Source organism: Malania oleifera, chromosome 5 (assembly GCF_029873635.1).
Source record: "Malania oleifera isolate guangnan ecotype guangnan chromosome 5, ASM2987363v1, whole genome shotgun sequence".
Lineage (NCBI taxonomy): Eukaryota > Viridiplantae > Streptophyta > Magnoliopsida > Santalales > Ximeniaceae > Malania > Malania oleifera.
Window position 1 is genome coordinate 55,978,987 of NC_080421.1, and position 19,793 is coordinate 55,998,779.

The following is a 19,793-nucleotide window of genomic DNA, read 5'->3' on the forward strand; positions in this document are numbered from 1 at the left end:
AGTGCTAAAAGATCTTTGTTGCTATACCTTTTGATTGATATTATCATCTTGATACAAAGATCAAATAAATTTTTGCAAACCATTCTTGAATATCTCTTGTGGTTTATATTGAGAAAAAATATTTGTTGAAATATTTGAAGTGTGCTTGTGATCTTTGTTTGTACATTGTAATTGAAATCATTATTTGACATAAAGATCATATCATTTACACTCTCACGCACTGATTGTAATATTTGCATCGATATTTGAGAGTAGACACTTAGACTATACTGAGCTTATCAAATCCTATCTTTTGGTAGTGCATTGATTATACTGTGCATATTGTAGTACATATCTTCTTAGTTGAGAAGTACATTTGTTGTACACAAATTTTATTAAGAAATCTGTTGTATTCCAGACGTGGCCTGAGGGGGCGGTAATCTAGCTCGGAAGGATTGTGTAGGTTGAGGTCAGCTCTGTGCTAAGTGACTTGATTGTAAAGTTTGAGGTCAGTCTTGTGCTAATTGTCCTGGTTGTTTAGGTGCCACTCCACCCATTAAGTGAGTCTATAGTGGTAATCCTTGTGCTTGTTAGCCAAGGCGGGGACGTAGGCAATTTAGCCGAATATCGATAACATATTGTGTGTATTGTTTCCTTTTCTGCACCTTACTTTTACTTCACGTGTATGTTTATTTTTTGATTACATATACTGGCCCTAGGTTGTGTAATACTGTTGTTAAACCGATTGACCTAGGTGATAAGTTTTAAATTCCCAATTCACTCCCCTGCTTGCACCAAAGCTAACAATTGGTATCAAAGCCTCGTAACTTAGATTTAAATGTTATTTAGTAAAAGATCATGATGACTCGTGTTAGTGCATCCCCTTCATGTGATGGAAGATTGGTCACACACCCACCAGTATTCCGTGGTGATAATTATGCTATATGGAAATTCAAAATGACTGTGTATGTGAAAGCTTTAAATTGGAAATTTTGGAATGTCATTGATCAGGGTGATAGTGTGCCTGTTAAATCCATTGGTTGTACTAGTGTTCCTAAATCTGAGTATGAATTGAATGAACATGATAGGACCTTAGTGCAGGTAAATTTTGATGCCATTAATACCTTACTACATGCTTTGGATTCTAATGTTTTATATGAGGTTATGACATGTAGTAATGCTAAGGAGATATGGGATGAACTTGAGAGGAGATATGGTGCACCCATGCAAAACAAGGTGATCTCTCTGTGTGACTCAAGCTCCACTGATCTTAAGGGAGGTAACCAGTGCTTTGTTGCCATAATTGATAATGAGGTTATCTCTGTTCCTTCTGGTTTAGTAGCTAAACCTGGAGATGATTCATATTTTGATTTGAATGATGCATCTGACTCTAAATCATGTGATAGTAGTGATAGCAAGAGCATGTCTACTTATGAAGAACTGCAAATTGAATATATTAGAATTCATAAATTATTTGTTAAAGTTAACAAAAGATATATTGCTTTGAAAAAAAAAGTATGAGGCATCTTTGAAAGAATGTGAATCAAATGTTCTTATTGAAAGGGAAAATGATTTAAAAATCAAACAGTTAGTAAACAAAAATGAAAAATTAGAAAAAGATTTGAGTATTGTAAGATCTCAAATTTCAAGTGATAATAAAAAGGATCTTCTCATTTTAGAACTTGAGTGTAAAGTGAACACAATGTCCAATGAATTCATAAAATTACAAAGTGTTTGCAAAGACTTGAAAAACTCAAAAATTCAAGATCTAGAAAAAGAAGACCTGTCTAAGATCATCCATACATTCACTAGAGGTAAAGAAAATTTTAACAAACTCTTAGGTTCACAATAGATGACCTTAGATAAGAAAGTTATAGGTTTTAATGGAGTTGAAAATAAGAAAAGGAAGAACCTATACATGGGGTACTTTGTAAAAGAATTGAAACATTATGTTAGTACCTCCTCCAGTCCATACATTCATACCACATGTTTCTTGTGTAAAAAGAAGGGGCATATAAAATTTGATTGCCCATTTAAAAGAAAAGGTGTAAAACCCAAACGAGTATGGAAATTTAAAGAATCACTGACTCCTACCCCATCGAGAATAAAAGATAGAAAAATAGTATGGGTGGTTAAGAAAACAAACTCCTTGAAATTCAAGGAAGAATTTACTTAAACAGGAATTACATGATCACATAATTCTTCCTTAGTATTTAGGATTAGACATAGGGGGTAGTGTTGACTAAAGGCTTAGGAAGTGGTTCGGGTTGAAAATGTAAAATCTTAGTATATGTCCTCTATTTAAAATTTTACATACTAAGTATTTTGAAAAATCAAGCCAATCTGCAAATCCAAGTATATAACCAATCTGAACTTAATGCATATATTCATTGGTGGAAATATGAAATTATTGGCTACTTGAATAAAAATCCACTTCCAAATAGACATGGCATGTTTGCCTTGTATTTAAATTTCAAATTGCTTAACTCACACTTAAATATGAATATCTAAAGTTAAGCATACTTTGTCCATTGCACAAGTCTAAGTTTTAGGAAATGAAGTTAAAAATCTTGTCCTAAACTCATCTTGAAAGTCTAAAATGCCTAATAAAATGTTTAGTCATCACTCTAGGTTTGAAGCACTATTGATCATAAATTCCAAATATTTTTGGTGCTTATTAGAAGACATCTTTTCTTTTGATCAAAACTAGAGGCATCCACTAGGGGATTCAAGTTTCATTGTTAAATCGAAAAGTTCACTTTGAGCTTAACTTATAAATCATCTAATTTTGGTTTATATCCTCCATAGGAAATCTTTACCATACCACGATCACATTAGGTAAAGATCCACCCTCTCATTGGTTCGTATCCTTGCTCCAAAATTGTGATCATAGCTAAAGGATACATTCCAATCACCAAAGAGCGTTAGTTACTAGTTATTCGTATTCTCCACAATGCTCTTTGCCAGAATAAGTTAGGACATATTGTTCAGAATGCTTATCTTGTACAATGTCCTACTTTTGAATACTCTCTTGAAATTAAATAAAATGTTTAATCTTTAAGAGTTTTCATTCTTTACTTCTCACACAAAGCTCTCAAATACTAAGTCAAACCCATTAGAGCTTTATATACTTAGAGATGAGTTGAATGGCTAATAAAATTGCCTAGGTCTCAGTCTAGATGAATGTATAAAATTCAAGTAGACCTATGCACATGCAGTTTAAATCGAAAGCTATTCCAATTTGGTGCCTCTCACACGCATTAAAATCCATATCAATAGAGGCGATATAGGCTTAGAACTCTCAAAGAAATAATCATTGTGACTTTTTGGTCCGTTAAGCCTAAGAACTCAAAGCCAAGCTAGAATCATTGAAAATATTATAACTCTTGGTTATTTGAACTTGAAGATGAAAGAAGAATCATAAAAAGAGTTGATCACATAACTCAAGGGGAGCATATATTCTTTTATGATTATATGCATTAAAATGCTCTCAATTTTTATTTATGCTTATATGTTTGTATGCTCCTATGAGAATAACTCTGCACTAATCTCATAACTATCCATTGTTAGTTATTGTTCATATCATCCATTGGATAGTTCATTTCTTTTATGAGTTATTGATTGAACTACTAGAAAGCATGCTTGTGTTGAAAGCCTCTTGCATGAAGGATGCAGTGATATAATTTGCATGCTAGTTGTTGATATTAGGTTGTTGCTTGCTTTATATAATTTATCTGTTGAAAACAACCCCCTATTAGGTACAAGTTTTATGGGAAAATTTCCTATATACAAACGGCATGCTGCCGAAATTTCGCTAGGATTTTCCTATATAAAACCTTGCGTTAAAGATGATTATGATAAAATTAACGTTAAAATGTTTTTGAAAGGATGAGTGAAAATCAATTAAGCAAATTAAACTTCATCCTAGCATAATCATCAAATATTTAGAAAGGCTAAGATTTATCCCTAGAAAAGGAGCATAAAAGAACTCATTTGCATCATGCTTTGAATTTTGAATATTGAGGCTCTTCTAAAAATCTTGAACATCATATCCAGCTCTTAAAGCTATATATTTAGATATGGATTGTTCTTGGTTATATGCTTTATTTCATGCCTTAATATATATTCTATGATGCATTTTGAAGGTTCTAGGGAGACTATACTGGTTGCCATGTTTAAAATAAATCAGCTAATATTTAGTGCAGTTATGTTAAAAGTTTTAAAATGATGGCTTATACAACTAGGTATAATGAAATAATTCTCTATTTGGTATAAGCAGTTTATTGCATCTAAGCTAGAATTCAAATTGATAGGGGGAGCATCTAAAATTAAAATGCCTATCATATTATGCTCACAAACTTTTGAGGCTTAGATATTTGTTGTAATTAATTGTGGCATGTGCTTAAATGAAATGATCTTTGTGAAAATTTTAAGTTGATATATATTGCTTTGTCACAAGTTGTTTGTGTTTGCCATATGATCTTGCATGTGATTATTAAACCTTTAGGATCATCATGGTTGTGGTTTTCTAGTTATATTCTTGTATGTGCTTCATTGTCAAACCAGAAAATTTTTGCTTGCTTGCATTAAATTAAAGTCTCTTTTCGGCAAGCAACTCCCAACACCATTTTGCAAACATCATAAGGGAGATATATATTTATATATATACATATATATTTATTGTAATACTTTATGGCAAGAACTATTTTCAAAACTCAAACTTTTTCTCTTGCCTCATTATTATTATTATTATTATTATTATTATTATTATTATTATTATTATTATTATTATTATATAAGTTATAAAATTGCATAACTGGTTTGGTAACTTCACATAAAAATGCATGTGAACTAGTTAGATTGTATTTATACTCAAACTTTCTTTTTGGTATCATATGCCATGTTCTTTTAACTCAAATCTTTCACGGGTCTTATGATATGTGTCAATTGAAATGATTTGTGCATATTCATGGTCTAATTCTATTTTTCATGTCATTTAAATCATTTAAATGACTAGTTGTATTGTTTGTGTGCTAAATAGCTGAGGTTATCTTTGTCATTCATTTTGCATTGTATGACTATTCTATCTCTTGAATGACTAAAAGTTATACTTCTATTTCATGTTTTGAGAATACTGGACTGTTTGATTAAGTTGCTGTGGATATATTGTCAATATATTACTCAATCAGGTCACTTGTATACAGGCATGTTTTTGGGAAATATTCTGTTTTCAAATGGCATGTTGCTAAATTTTCTAAAAACCTTTTCCCAAACATATCTTGTATTCAGATGATTATTTGCCTATGTACTTAAATGTTTATTTAGGCCCTTTTTGCTATTGCCAAAAGGGGGAGAAGTAGGCAAGTATTTCTCATCATCAAAAAGGGGGAGATTGTTGACCTTATTGGTCATATCCCGTTTTGATTATGAAAAATACTCTGATATTTAATAGTTGATGAGTTTGTGTGCAGGACTAATCGGAAGTATCATATGGTGCAAGCACACGAGCTTAAAGAAGATGAAGACTCAAAATGTTTATTCATTGTAATTTATATTTATCATTTTGGATTTGAAATAGTAACATAGGAAAATGGTCTGTAATAATTAATGCATTATATGCATGATAGGGTTGATAAGATCAAGATCATAGATAGACCTTAGGGATCGGTCGACCGACGCCAGGTTTTCTGGCTAAAGTAAAATGACCTCAAAAAAGACCCTAGGTTCCTATACTAACACTTAGAAAAATCCCCATTATCACATATGATATCAAGGGCAGCTTTTAATTTAAATCTGGACCAAAATGCACATTTTTAGTATGTTTGGTCGATCGAACTGTAATGCACAGAAGCATTCAGTCAACTGAACCTTCACCAGGTCAACAGTCTGACCATGGTACGGTTGACCAAACCCTGCCAAGTTCAAGTAACCCAGTCGATCGAACCCCCTGGGGTAAACACTTTGACCTTTTGGTTGACCGACCAGGAAAGCACTTCAATACCTTAGTCGACTGAAGGTCCTCAGTAGATGCCACAGTTGTCTGGTTGACCAAACTGCACAGAAATGGAAAAATCACCTTAGAACCCTTTGTCTAATTGATCAAACTTTCCGTTCAAATTTCTCCCCGTCGACCGAACTTCGTCACTGGGTCAACCGAACCTCAATTTCAGTTGACCAGTGTTCTCGGGTTGCCATATTATTTTTACCGTGGTTAAATTTTTTAAACAAGGTAAATGGTGTTAAAATATTTTTAAACAATCCTAATAATACCCTACATGTCTTGAACGGTATATTTTTTGGAAACTCTATATATACCTCTTCACTTGCAAAAAATTAGCATGAGATTAGCAATAATAATTAGCAAATATCCTCTGATTTTCAAAAAGCCAAAATCTCATATTCAACTCATATACTACTCCTCTTACTCTTTCATATTGCAAATACTTCTTTGTAAGAGTATTCTTGTGTTTTATCTCATCGAGCTTAAACTCTCTCTTACTTGTTCAGATTGAGATTTATTTTTCATAGGGAGTAAGCTTCTAGTTTTTCTAGGGGGCTTCGTAAATAAGCCTTACATAGAAAAACTTCTTAGAGCTTCTGAGTTTTGCATTTTCATTGCAATACTCAAGAGTTCATATTGTATTTTGATTGCTAAAATATTTTATACATCATTTTCAACAATATCTCTTGTGCTTATCTTTGAGAAATTTATTTTGAGATATTTTCTTAAGTGCTAAAAGATCTTTGTTGCTATACCTTTTGATTGATATTATTATCTTGATACAAAGATCAAATAAATTTTTGCAAACCATTCTTGAATATCTCTTATGGTTTATATTGAGAAAAATTATTTGTTGAGATATTTGAAGTGTGCTTGTGATCTTTGTTTGTGCATTGTAATTGAAATCATTATTTGACACAAAGATCATATCATTTATACTCTCACGCACTAATTGCAATATTTGCGTAGATATTTGAGAGTAGACACTTAGACTATACTGAGCTTATCAAATCCTATCTTTTGGTAGTGCATTGATTATATTGTGCATATTGTAGTACATATCTTCTTAGTTTAGAAGCACATTTTTTGTACACAAATTTTATTAAGAAATCTGTTGTATTCCAGGCGTGGCCTGAGGGGGCTATAATCCAGTCAGGAAGGATTGTGTAGGTTGAGGTAAGCCTTGTGTTAAGTGACCTAGTTGTAAAGGTTGAGGTCATCTCTATACTAATTGACCTGGTTATTTAGGTGTCACTCCACCTGTTAAGTGAGTCTATAGTGGTAATCCTTGTGCTTGTTAGCCAAGGCGGAGACGTAGGCAATTTGGCCAAACCTCGATAACATATTGCGATATGGTTTCCTTTATCGCACCTTACTTTTACTGCACGTGTATGTTTATTTGTTGATTACATAGACCAACCCTAAGTTGTGCAATACCGCTGTTAAACCAATTGACCTAGGTGATAATTTTTAAATTCCCAATTCACCCCCCCTTTTGGGGTTGCACCAAAGCTAACAAAGTTTAATAGAGGCGATCAAACAAGCAATGTTTTTTTGATAGATGTTTTTTAAAACAGATTCCAAAATGTGACCAGAAAAGTAAGATAACCATATGGATTTTGAAATAATCCATCCAATCCTAGAATATATGGCTAGACAAAAGAGATTATGGCTAAACCATGCATTTCCACTTTAAGATTTTCAATAAGGTCATTATAGTAAAAGTATTCAAGCCACACGGAATTTCTAAATTTGAAACCAAGACAAATGCGTGGGTGAGTGTAGAAAATATGACTTTGATTTTGGAAGCTCCCCCTATCGATTTGAACCATAGGTCTGGTTAAAATATTTTTACTAGAAGTTAATAATGGAATCTAAAAAATATTTCCATGGAATATACATGCACTAGAGAATTCATAGTTAGATCCTGCAAGGTGTTCCTATGCCTCAAGAACAATCCATATAAATAATATGCAACAAAAGTAGAATATGATTTTCTAGGTTTTTTAGAAGAGCCTCAATATTCAAAAAGTGAAGTGATGCATGTGAGTCATTTATGCACTTTCTATAGGGATGGAGCTTAGCTCCCCTAAATATTTGATGATTATGTAAGGATGCTTTTTAATATTCATTTAGTTTTCACTCATCATTTCAAAATTATTTTAACATTAATTTTATCATAATCATATTTAGCACATGGTTTTATTTTGGACAAAATTCTAATGAAATTTCGGCAGCATGTTGTCTATAAATTGGACATTTTCCCATAAAACCTGCTTTGAAATCTGGTTGTTTTCAACAAATAATTTATATAAAGCGTGCAAAAACCTATAATCCACTACCAGCGTGCAATTCACATCATTGCATCTGCCATGCAGAAGGCATTCAATACAAGCATGCATTTTAGTAGACAATCAACTTATGATATTTAGTATAGCTCAATTGACTGTTCATGCTAAAAAAAAAAAAAAACATACTATCCATCAGAGAGATTTAATCATATAGTACATTATGGATAGTTATTGGCGGTGCCGAAGGCATATAAGCATAAGAGAAATAAAATCATGAGAGCATTTAATTTAAAGAACTGTGAAGATGATGCTCCCCCTAAGTTATGTACTTATCCAACTTATGCCTTTTCTTATTTATCAAATTCTTTAGCCAAGTGTTGTAAGATTTTCAATGATTTAAACTTGACTTTACATGCTTTGGCTTAGAGGACCAAAAAGTCACAATAAGTATTTATTTAAATGTACTAAGCCAATTTTGCCGCTATTCTTATGAATTTCAACACATGAGAGGTACGAGTGGACAGAGTATGTTTAACAAGGTTTTCACATTTAAGCATGAGTTAAGCATTAGGCATTATTTACTAGATAAAATTACCTTTGTCTATTTGGAAGTGGATTTTACTCTAGCATGCTTATGAGATATTCTTAGGTTCTTAGTATAATAACAATGTATAGTGAATGCATATACTAAGATTTTACATTTTAAGCCCAAACCACTTTCCAAGCTTACAGACATCACTACCCCTAAGCCATGAACTAAGGAAGGATTAAACAATTAGGTATTCTCCTACTGGATCTCATCCTTCCTTTGGTCCCAGGGGGGGGGGGGTTGCTTTCATGATAACCCACATCATTTCTTTATCTATGCCTCTGGTAGTTTTATGTGGACAATTATATTGAATGTGCCATTTCATTTTATAAAATAAGCATGTTTTGTATATAAGTGAAAGATTATGCTTATTAAATCTGTTTCTGCTCGATGAGGCATGATAATGGGATTTAAAAGTTGAACCCTTTTTGACAGAATTATTTCATTTAGCTCCTAAGGATTCATTTGTTTTATTCTTTTCACTTGCAACCTTTGATATTATATCATGATAATATTTCATTGTTCTAATTGTTTTTCCAACCTTCTACTTTCATTTATCAAGAAGATTTTATGCTTAGATATTTTAACTAGAAACTTATGTATTTGAAATGAAGCCATTTCTAGTTCTCTATGTGAAGACATGCTTTTATCATTAAATTCAACGTATGATTCATCACAAGATTTAGTACAATACCTATCACATGAATCATTGCTTACATCATTAATAGAACTATCATAATATTCAATAGATGATTCAGCATATAATATATCACAGGATTCAGCATAAGAATCATCCATAGAGGTAGAGTTAGGATTATATACCTCTTTTTCTATTAATGAAATTTCCCTATCATATACCACTGTCTGATTATATGAACTTGACACTTCCGAAATGGTGGTTTCATTCTCCCGGGTCTCTCCATATTTTTTTTTTTTTTGAGCTTTTCCCAGATTTCCTATGCACTTTTATATGCCATTATCTCAAGAAAAATATTAGAATCTAATGCAAGATATAACATGTCCATGACATATGAATTCACATGCATTAACCTAATATCATTTTCATACAAGGGCATATGAATTTCATTAACAATCACCTGCCAGGCCATCCAATCCATAGATTTTATGAAAATACTCATTCTAATTTTCCAAGAGGTGTAATCAACACCACAAAACGCTCATTCAAATTCAAATCACATTTAGTATAACACAACCTAGGATCTTTTTAAACAATTATAAAACCCAACACAAATAATTAATTGAGAAAATATTTAAACTGATAAAGCAATCTCAGTATTTACACGCATTCACAATATTTAAAATATAAGCATGTATGTAAAACAGTCAATGTAGTAAATAATCAAATATACATGTGTGGAAATTTAAAGTGCAAAAAATAAGGAACCAACAATAATTGTTATTGGGGTTTGGCCAACAGTGCCTACGTCCCCGCCTCAAGCCAAACCAACTTAGAGGATTCCATTACCTTTGCTCACTTACTGGGTGGAGCGACACCATTACAACCTCTCCTTATGGGGCAAGGTAAACCCTGGCTTAATTACTGGGCTGAGCTAAACCAACAACTGCACCTTACAGGACAATGCTCCCAGTTCTCCTAACCGGGTCTGAACCAATCCGGTGCATGTTACAAGCTAGTACAATCCTCTTTCGATCACATGCTGAGAATACAACAATAATAAAGATTTTGCGTACAAATAGAATGCTTCAACACCAACCAAATAATGTACACCAATAAGCACAAATACACTCACAAATGATGGGAGATAAAGCTTAATAAAGATTTTGTTAATATATATGACAACTCTAAAAAATGTGTGTGTATATATATATATATATAAATATATATATAAGTATGTGAGAGTAAGATCTTTGATTCAAGATAAAGTATTCTCTAAATGTATTATCAAAAGATCTTTAAAAACGTTGAGCTAATATCTTAAAAGATGTTTTTTAAATATGAAGTAAAGGAGATATTAGGATTTAAGCTCACTAAAGATATTTATCAAAAGCACAAAGCAAACTTTTGAATCTTGCAATGAGGATGCAAAGATTCACAAGCAATGGAGAGTTTTTCCCAAGAAATATTTATGGCTAAAATACAATGGGAAGAACTCAAGCTTACTCTCTAAAAATCGTTTTCAACAATGCAAGAATGAAAGAGAGTGTAAGCTATGAAATAAATGTGTAATGCTCACAATAATGAAAACTCAACCCAAACTTCAAGTTGCAATCATGGTTCAAATGAAGAAGGTGAGTATAATGCTCTCTTTCCAAATGAATATGCAAATAGATGTATGAAAGAGAGCGAGAATGGGGTAGTAACTAGGAATAAGGCTAGACTAGTTGCCCGAGGTTATAATCATGAAGAAGGGATAGATTTTGATGAGACATGTGCTCCTATTGCTAGGTTGGACGCCATTCGTATGCTACTTGCTTATGGCGCTTTTAAAAATTTTAAATTGTTTCAAATGAATGTTAAAAGAGCTTTTCTAAACGGCTATATTAATGAGAAAGTTTATGCAGAACAACCAACCGGTTTTGAAAAGCATAAATATACAGAGAATGTTTACCGGTTCTCTAAGGCCTTGTATGGATTGAAACAAACTCCTAGAGCTTGGTATGACAGGCTTAGTGGTTTTCTACTAGAAAATGGGTTTACCCGTGGAAAGATTGACACTACACTCTTCATTAAATCCAAAAATGATGATATGCACCTAGTTCAAATTTATGTTGGCGATACCATTTTTGGAGAAACCAATGATGAATTATGTAATGAGTTTTCCAAATGCATGCAAAGTGAATTTGAAATGAGCATGATGGGTGAACTTAGTTTCTTTTTAGGGCTGCAAATTAAACAAGCTGAATATGAAACTTTCATATGTTAATCTAATATGTTAGGGAGTTGCTAAAGAAATTTAATGTGGAAGATTGTAAAATTCTTGGTACCCCTATGAGTTCTTCCATTAAACTTGATAAAAATGAGTAAGGGATCCCTGTTGACGTGAAATTGTATCGTGGCATGGTTGGGAGTCTTCTATTTCACACTGCTAGTAGGTCTGATATTATGTTTAGTGTGTGCATGTGCGCTAGGTTTCAGGATGCTCTTAAGGAATCTCGTCCAATAGCGGTTAAACGAATCCTTAGGTATCGAGTTGGAACTATAGAGTTAGGATTATGGTACCCTAAGCATACTACCTTTGAGATTGTGAGTTATACTGATACTAACTTTGCCGGTAATAAGGTTGATAGAAAGAGTACCAGTGGCACTTGTCACTATTTAGGACAATCTCTCGTTTTTTTGTTCTCCAAGAAACAAAACTCAGTTGCCTTATCCATAGCCGAAGTAGAATATATTGTGGTTGCAAGTTGTTGTGCTCAAACTCTTTATATGAAACAACAACTTATGGATTTTGGGTTGTACTATGATACAGTACCAATTAAATGTGATAATACTAGTGCAATCAACATTTCAAAAAATCTCATCTCACATTGGCGAACTAAATACATTGAAATTAGACATCACTTCCTTCATGATCATGTGCAGAAAGGGGATATGGCTCTTAAGTTTGCATGCACTAATGAGTAGTAGGCAGACATTTTCACTAAACCACTTCCAGAAGACAGGTTCATACAAATTAGACGTGAGCTAGGTCTCATGCATTGTAGAGATACTTCCTAGATATTTCATAGTTTTCATAAATTCAGAGGGAGCTTTCACATAATTTTAAAAGTCTAACAACTAATATAACTATTGATATCTATTATTGGCTTAGACTTTGTGAAATTGATTATGTTTTGCAATGCATAATTCTCATATTTACTGCATGATGATGATTACACTTATGTTTTATATCTTGATCATACTGAAACTCTTTGAGTTGTCTAGTTGTGGATAAATTGTTAGGTCTTAAATACTTTAAACAGATCATTTTTATACAAGAATTTTTGGGAAATGTCTTATTTTTAAATGGCATGCTGCCGAATGTTTTAAAAAAAATTCCCAAACTTCTTTTGTATACAATTGATTCTTACCCATTTCCTAAAGCTATAAGTTTCATGGCCCTTTTTACTATTGCCAAAAGGGGGAGATGGATAAGAGGGTAGAAATTGGGTTAAGTTGAACTTAAATGAAAAATTATTTAAAGTTTTACATAATGCACATTGTTAGGGGGAGCCTTCTAAGGCTATACCAATTTTTACATGATGTATTTGTCATCATCAAAAGGGGGAGAATGTTGACCTTATAGGTCACATGCAGATTTGATAATGAAAAATACTTAGGTATTTGATGGTTTTCAAGTGTTTATGCAAGCTTAGATGAGTATCTCAAGGAATGACAATTGAAACAAGACATAAAGACCTTGAAGATTTTAATTTGTATTGCCAATTCAATTAATGTAATATGGGTCTATAATAGTAACTTAGGAATATGGTCTGTATTACTTACCTACATATCATGCATATAGGATATATGATAAGCTCAGTAAGACCATAGTATTACTCCAGTTCCCAACACTCTCACATATATCATACAAAATACTAGAGTGTTAAAAATGCATAAAAAATGAATATTATTAGGGAAATAGAGAGAGTTCGGGCGACTGAACCACATAAGTTCAAAACTCCTTGGGCGCCCAAATTATTGAGAAGTCAATATTTGACTTAGGTTCTTAGGCGATCGAACTATTTTGTGCATACCGCCCACGGGCGCCCAAACCACCTGAAAGGGACATTCCACCTACCGGGGCTACCGAGCTGTTTAGTTCAAATTGAGCCCCGAACGACCAAAAACACGAGTTCAGGCTACCAAACCTATGACCAGGCATTTGAATTTATGAAGCAATGTTTTTTACTTTGATTTAGGCCATCGAACTTGAACCCGGGCTACCTAACTGATTTAATAGCTTTTATTATTGTGTCTGTTCGGGCGATCAAATCATGGTTCAGCCACTCGAACCTCGCAGGGTTAAAATTATTTTAACTGCGGTAAAATCGGGTTAAGTTGGGTTAATTGTGTTTAAACTATTTGAAACTATTCTAATAATTCCAAACAAGTCCCAAACGATTATAATTTTACCCTTACCTATAAATATAGGCTCATTTGCAAAGATGAGTGAAAATTAGCAATTTTCATTGACCAAAATTCTCTCTTTTGAAAACACTCTCTTTGTCCAAATACTCTTAAATTTTCATTTCTTTGATACAGTCTGAGATTGAGAGAGCATATTTAGAGTGCTTGTGATTGCTAATGTTTGCTACAACTCCCATTTGTGTGTTTGATTGTGATATTATTTTTGGGGAGTTTAGCTTAGGTTTATCCCACAGATTTTGATATTATAAATCTTGTGTTCGGATAAACTAGTAAGCTTAGGATATTTGCATTGTTATTGCAAGTGTCCAATAACTTTGATTTTTGTTGTGTAAAGATATACAAACAAAATATTTTCAAACTAGTATTATGCTTATTTCATTGAAGGAAATCTTCTTGAACTAGTTTGAATATCTGATTGATATCTTTGGAATGTTGATTTGCTATTGAACTGTTCTTTGCTTAAATTCCAAGATATTGCTTGTATTGAACACTCATAAGCATTTCATTGATTATACCATAATGAGTGTTGATAGTACAACTATTTGCATCACCGAGCTTACACTATATCCATGTCATTGATGTGCATATGACTACGCGTATTGGGTATATATCTGCTTTACATGAAAGCATAATCATTATACCAATTGATTGACAAAATACTGTTGTATTCTAGGCATGGCCTGAGGGGGCAGTAATCCAGTCCGGTAAGGATTGTGTAAAGGTTGAGGTAAGCACTGTGCTAATTGACCTGGTTGTTTAGGTCCCGCTCCATCCGTTTAAGTGAGCATTATAGTGGTAATCCTTGTACTTGTTAGCCAAGGCGGAGACGTAGGCAATTTGCCGAACCTCGATAACACTTCTGCATGTCACTTCTCTTTACTGCTTTCAGGTGCATGTTTAGTTAATTAAATTGCGTTATTTAATTTCTGGTACATATTACAATTGACTTACTTTATTTGCACTAGATTGACTTTAGGGTTGTGAATATACTGCCGTTTAGGATACTGACCTAGGGCATCAATTTTAAAAATACCAATTCACCCCCCTTAGGATCACGGTAAAACTAACAATTGCTATCAGAGCCTCGTAGCATAGACTCATAGTAATTTTGCAAAAGATCTTAGATGACTCATAGCTCTGTGACCCCTTTCCCTGAGGGACTATCTTCCACACAACCTCCTATTTTCAGTGGAATTAATTACACCTTCTGGAAATAGAGGATACGTATCTACTTTCAAAATACAGATTAGAAGGTGTGGATGATCGTCTCTAAGGGAAATTATGTTCGTATGAAAACAGAGGAAGAATATAATGATTATGATATGAAAGTCGTTAGTTTGAATGCCACTTCTATGAATATTCTGTATTATGGTCTTGATGTAAATGAGTTTAATAGAGTAATGGCATGTTCTACTGTCAAAGAAGTCTGGGATAAGTTAGAAGTCACATATGAAGGTACTAGGGATGTGAAAGATAGTAGGATATATATGCTGACTAGTGAATATGAGGCCTTTAGGATAAATGAAGGTGAGTCCATTTAGAGCATGTACACTAGATTCACACACATTATAAACTCACTGCATGCATTAAGTAAGACCTATCCCACATATGAGAAGATTAGGAAGATCTTTAGAGGCTTTCTTCTTGTTTAGGAAGCTAAGGCTACAACCATTTATGAGGGTAGAGACCTTAAGGCCATGACTCTAGATGAATTGATAGGTTCCCTAATCACCTATGAATTAGCCATAAATGAGAGACTCAATGAACATAATAGGGCGAAAAAGGTGACTGCATTAAAAACCTCCACTAATACATCTAGCGAATGCAGCGAACCTGACACTGATGATGATATGGCCATGCTAACTAGAAAATTTAGTAGATTCTTCAGGAAGAATAGAAAGGCATAAGAAAAATATAGGGAGTTTGCATCTGAGAAGGGAGATTCTAACAAAATAAAATAAAAATCAAATTCTCCCACGTGCTACAATTGCAACAAAGTTGGGCACATCAAGTCAAACTGCCCACTCTACTGAAAAAGGAGGCTAAAAAAAAGAAGAAAGCCATGAAGGCAGACACTTCACGGGATAAATTAAGTAGCAGTGACTCATAATCAGATCACAGTGACTCAGAGGTTGCTAATATGTGCTTGATGGCACATGGTGATGAGGTATCATCCTCTTGTTCTTTATCTTCATATTATTCATTTGATGATTGTGATTTTGATTGCATGCCTACGTTTAGAGAATTACAGTTTTAATTTATTCATGTATCTAAACTGTTGAATAAAATGACTAAAGAAAATGATGATTTGAAAAAAAAAAAGTGAAAATTTGTCAAAATTGTTTGGAATTGCAAAAACCTCTTATGCTTCAATTTTAAAGGATAAAGATGTGACTATTGCTGAACTTGAGAGGAAATTGGAGGATAGCTCCAAAGTTTTTTTTAAAATTCACCGAGGGCAAACACAATTTTGAAAAACTACTTGGTGCCCAAATAAATTCTCTAAGTAAAGAGGGTCTAGGTTTTAATGGTATTGAAAATGTTAGACGACCTAATCTTTAATTGAGACATTTCACATGTGAATCAAAATCTCAAGTCCCTCCTAAAGATCCTAAGTGTGGAATGAAATGTTTTAAATGCAAACAAATTGGCCATATTCAATTTGATTGTCCACTTAGGAATAAGCATGCAAAAATTAGAAAAGTATGAGTAGTTAAGGGTGATCTAGCTACTAACCCCCGTGGACCCAACAAAATGTGGGGACCAGCATTAGTTACTTGGTCTATTTTTTAGGTATGTTTAGGATCGTCCTCCTCCAAGGGCAGGTGATACCTAGATAGCGGGTGCTCACAACACACAACCGGCGACAAGGAAAAATTTGCGTCAATCATTCCCAAGGATGGAGGATATGTGACGTTCGGCGGCAATGCAAAGGGACGCATCATCGGCATAGGTAGGGTTGGTAAGGATCCTTCCCTTGTCATTGATAATGTTTTATTACTTGATGAGCTGAAGCATAATTTTTTGAGCATAAATCAATTGTGTGATAAATGATATAAGGTATCATTTAAAAATGATAAATGCATTGTTAAAAGTAAAACAGATCATAAAGTTCTTTTTTACTATAGATCACCACGAAAATGTGTACACTACCACTTTTGATAACTTAGTTTCACAACAAGTAGCTTGTTTTTCTGCAACAAATGAAGCTAATTGGTTATGGCATAGGCGCTTAGGATACGTTAGCATGGATTTATTGTCAAAACTAGTGAGAAAAGAATTGGTATAAGGCTTGCCTAAAACATCATTTGTAAAAGATAAAATTTGTGATGCATGTCAAATGGGTAAGCAAAAAAAATCTTGTTTTAAGAAAAAGGGATTCATATCTACCACTAGACGACTTGAAATGCTTCACTTGGATTTGTTTGGTCCTAATTCTGTGCAAAGTCTTGGTGGTAAATCATATGCTTTTGTCATTGTTGATGACTTTTCTAAATTCACATGGGTGTTATTTCTTTCACATAAAAATGAATCATGCAAAAATTTTACCAAGCTTTGTAGGAGAATTCAAAATGAAAAAGGATACAAGATAACCTATATAAGAAGTGATAGAGGCACTGAATTTAAAAATGAAAGCATAGAAAATTATATTGACCTAGAGGGCATATCATATAATTTTTCTGCACCTAGGACCCCTCAACAAAATAGTGTGGTAGAAAGAAAGAATAGGCCATTACAAGAAATGGGTAGAACTATGTTGAATGAGCATAACTTACCTAAATATTTTTGGGTCGAGGCCATAAATAGTGCTTGTTATGTCATGAATAGAGTGTTGATTAGACCGTCACTTAATAAAACCCCTTATGAATTGTGGAACAAGCATAAACCTAATATTTCCTATTTTTCATGTTTTGCGTTGTAAATGCTTTGTGCTTAAGGATAATGAACATCTAGGGAAATTTGACTCTAAATCTGATGAAAGCATTTTCCTAGGCTATGCTCTTAATAGTAAAGTATATAGGGTTTTCAATAAAAGAACATTGACTGTCATTGAATCTAACCATGTTGTATTTGATGAATCTAATCCATTTTCTAAGAAAGATGATGAAGATGATATTGACATTAGAAAATGCTCAGACTAGTTATCCATTGAAAACAATACAAGTAAAAATTCAGAAGTAAATGATAAATCATCTAAAGATAATGACAATGAAAATAAAATTTAGGAGTTGCCTAGAGATTGGAAATTCATTAGGAACCATCCTGTAGATCAAATCATAGGTGAACCATCCCATGGTGTAACCACAAGATCTTCCTTGAAGAACCTAGTGAGTCATTCTACTTTCTTGTACCAAGAAGAACCTAAAAGTATTAAAGAAGCTATAGAAGATGAGTCTTGGGTGATGTCCATGCAAGAAGAACTTAATTATTTTGAAAGAAGCAGAGTGTGGACCCTAGTTCCTAGGCCTAATGATCATACCATTATTGGAACTAAATGAGTATATAGAAATAAGAAAGATGAGAATGGAGTAGTAACTAGGAATAAGGTTAGACTAGTTGCCCAAGGTTATAATCAGGAAGAGGGGATAGATTTTGATGAGACATATGCTCCTGTTGCTAGGTTGGAAGTCATTCGTATGCTACTTCATTATGCCACTTTTAAAAATTTTAAATTGTTTCAAATGGATGTTAAAAGCGCTTTTCTAAATGGCTATATTAATGAGGAAGTTAATGTTGAACAACCACCTGATTTTGAAAATAAAAAATATCCAAATTATGTTTATCGGTTCTCTAAGGCCTTGTGTGGATTGAAACAAGCTCCTAGAGTTTGGTATGAAAGGCTTAGTGGTTTTCTGCTAGAAAATGGGTTTACCCATAGCAAGATTGACACTACTCTCTTCATCAAATCCAAAAATGATGATATGTTCCTAGTTCAAATTTATGTTGACGATATCATTTTTGGAGCAACCAATGATGAATTATGTAATGAGTTTTCCAAATGCATGCAAAGTGAATTTGAAATGAGCATGATGGGTGAACTTAGTTTCCTTTTAGGGCTGCAAATTAAACAAGCTGAATATAGAACTTTCATATGCCAATCTAAATATGTTAGGGACTTGCTAAAGAAATTTTATATGGAAGATTGTAAAATTCTTGGTACCCATATGAGTTCTTCCATTAAACTTGATAAAGATGAGCAAGGGATCCCTGTTGACGTGAAATTGTATCGTGGCATGATTAGGAGTCTTCTATATCTCACTGCTAGTAGGCTTGATATTATGTTTAGTGTGTGCATATATGCTAGGTTTCAGGATGCTCCTGAGGAATCTCATCTAATAGTGGTTAAACGAATCCTTAGGTATCTAGTTAGAACTATAGAGTTAGGACTATGGTACCCTAAGCATACTACCTTTGAGATTGTGAGTTATACTGATGCTGACTTTGCTGGTAGTAAGGTTGATGGAAAGAGTACCAGCGGCACTTGTCACTATTTAGGATAATCTCTCATTTCTTGGTTCTCCAAGAAACAAAACTCAGTTGTCTTATCCACAGCCGAAGTAGAATATATTGCGGTTGGAAGTTGTTGTGCTCAAACTCTTTATATGAAACAACAACTTATGGATTTTGGGTTGTACTACGATACAGTACCGATTAAATGTGATAATACTAGTGCAATCAACATTTCAAAAAATCCTATCTCACATTTACGAACTAAACACATTGAAATTAGACATCACTTCCTTCGTGATCATGTGCAAAAAAGGGATGTGACTGTTGAGTTTGTATGCACTAATGAGCAATGGGCGGACGTTTTCACTA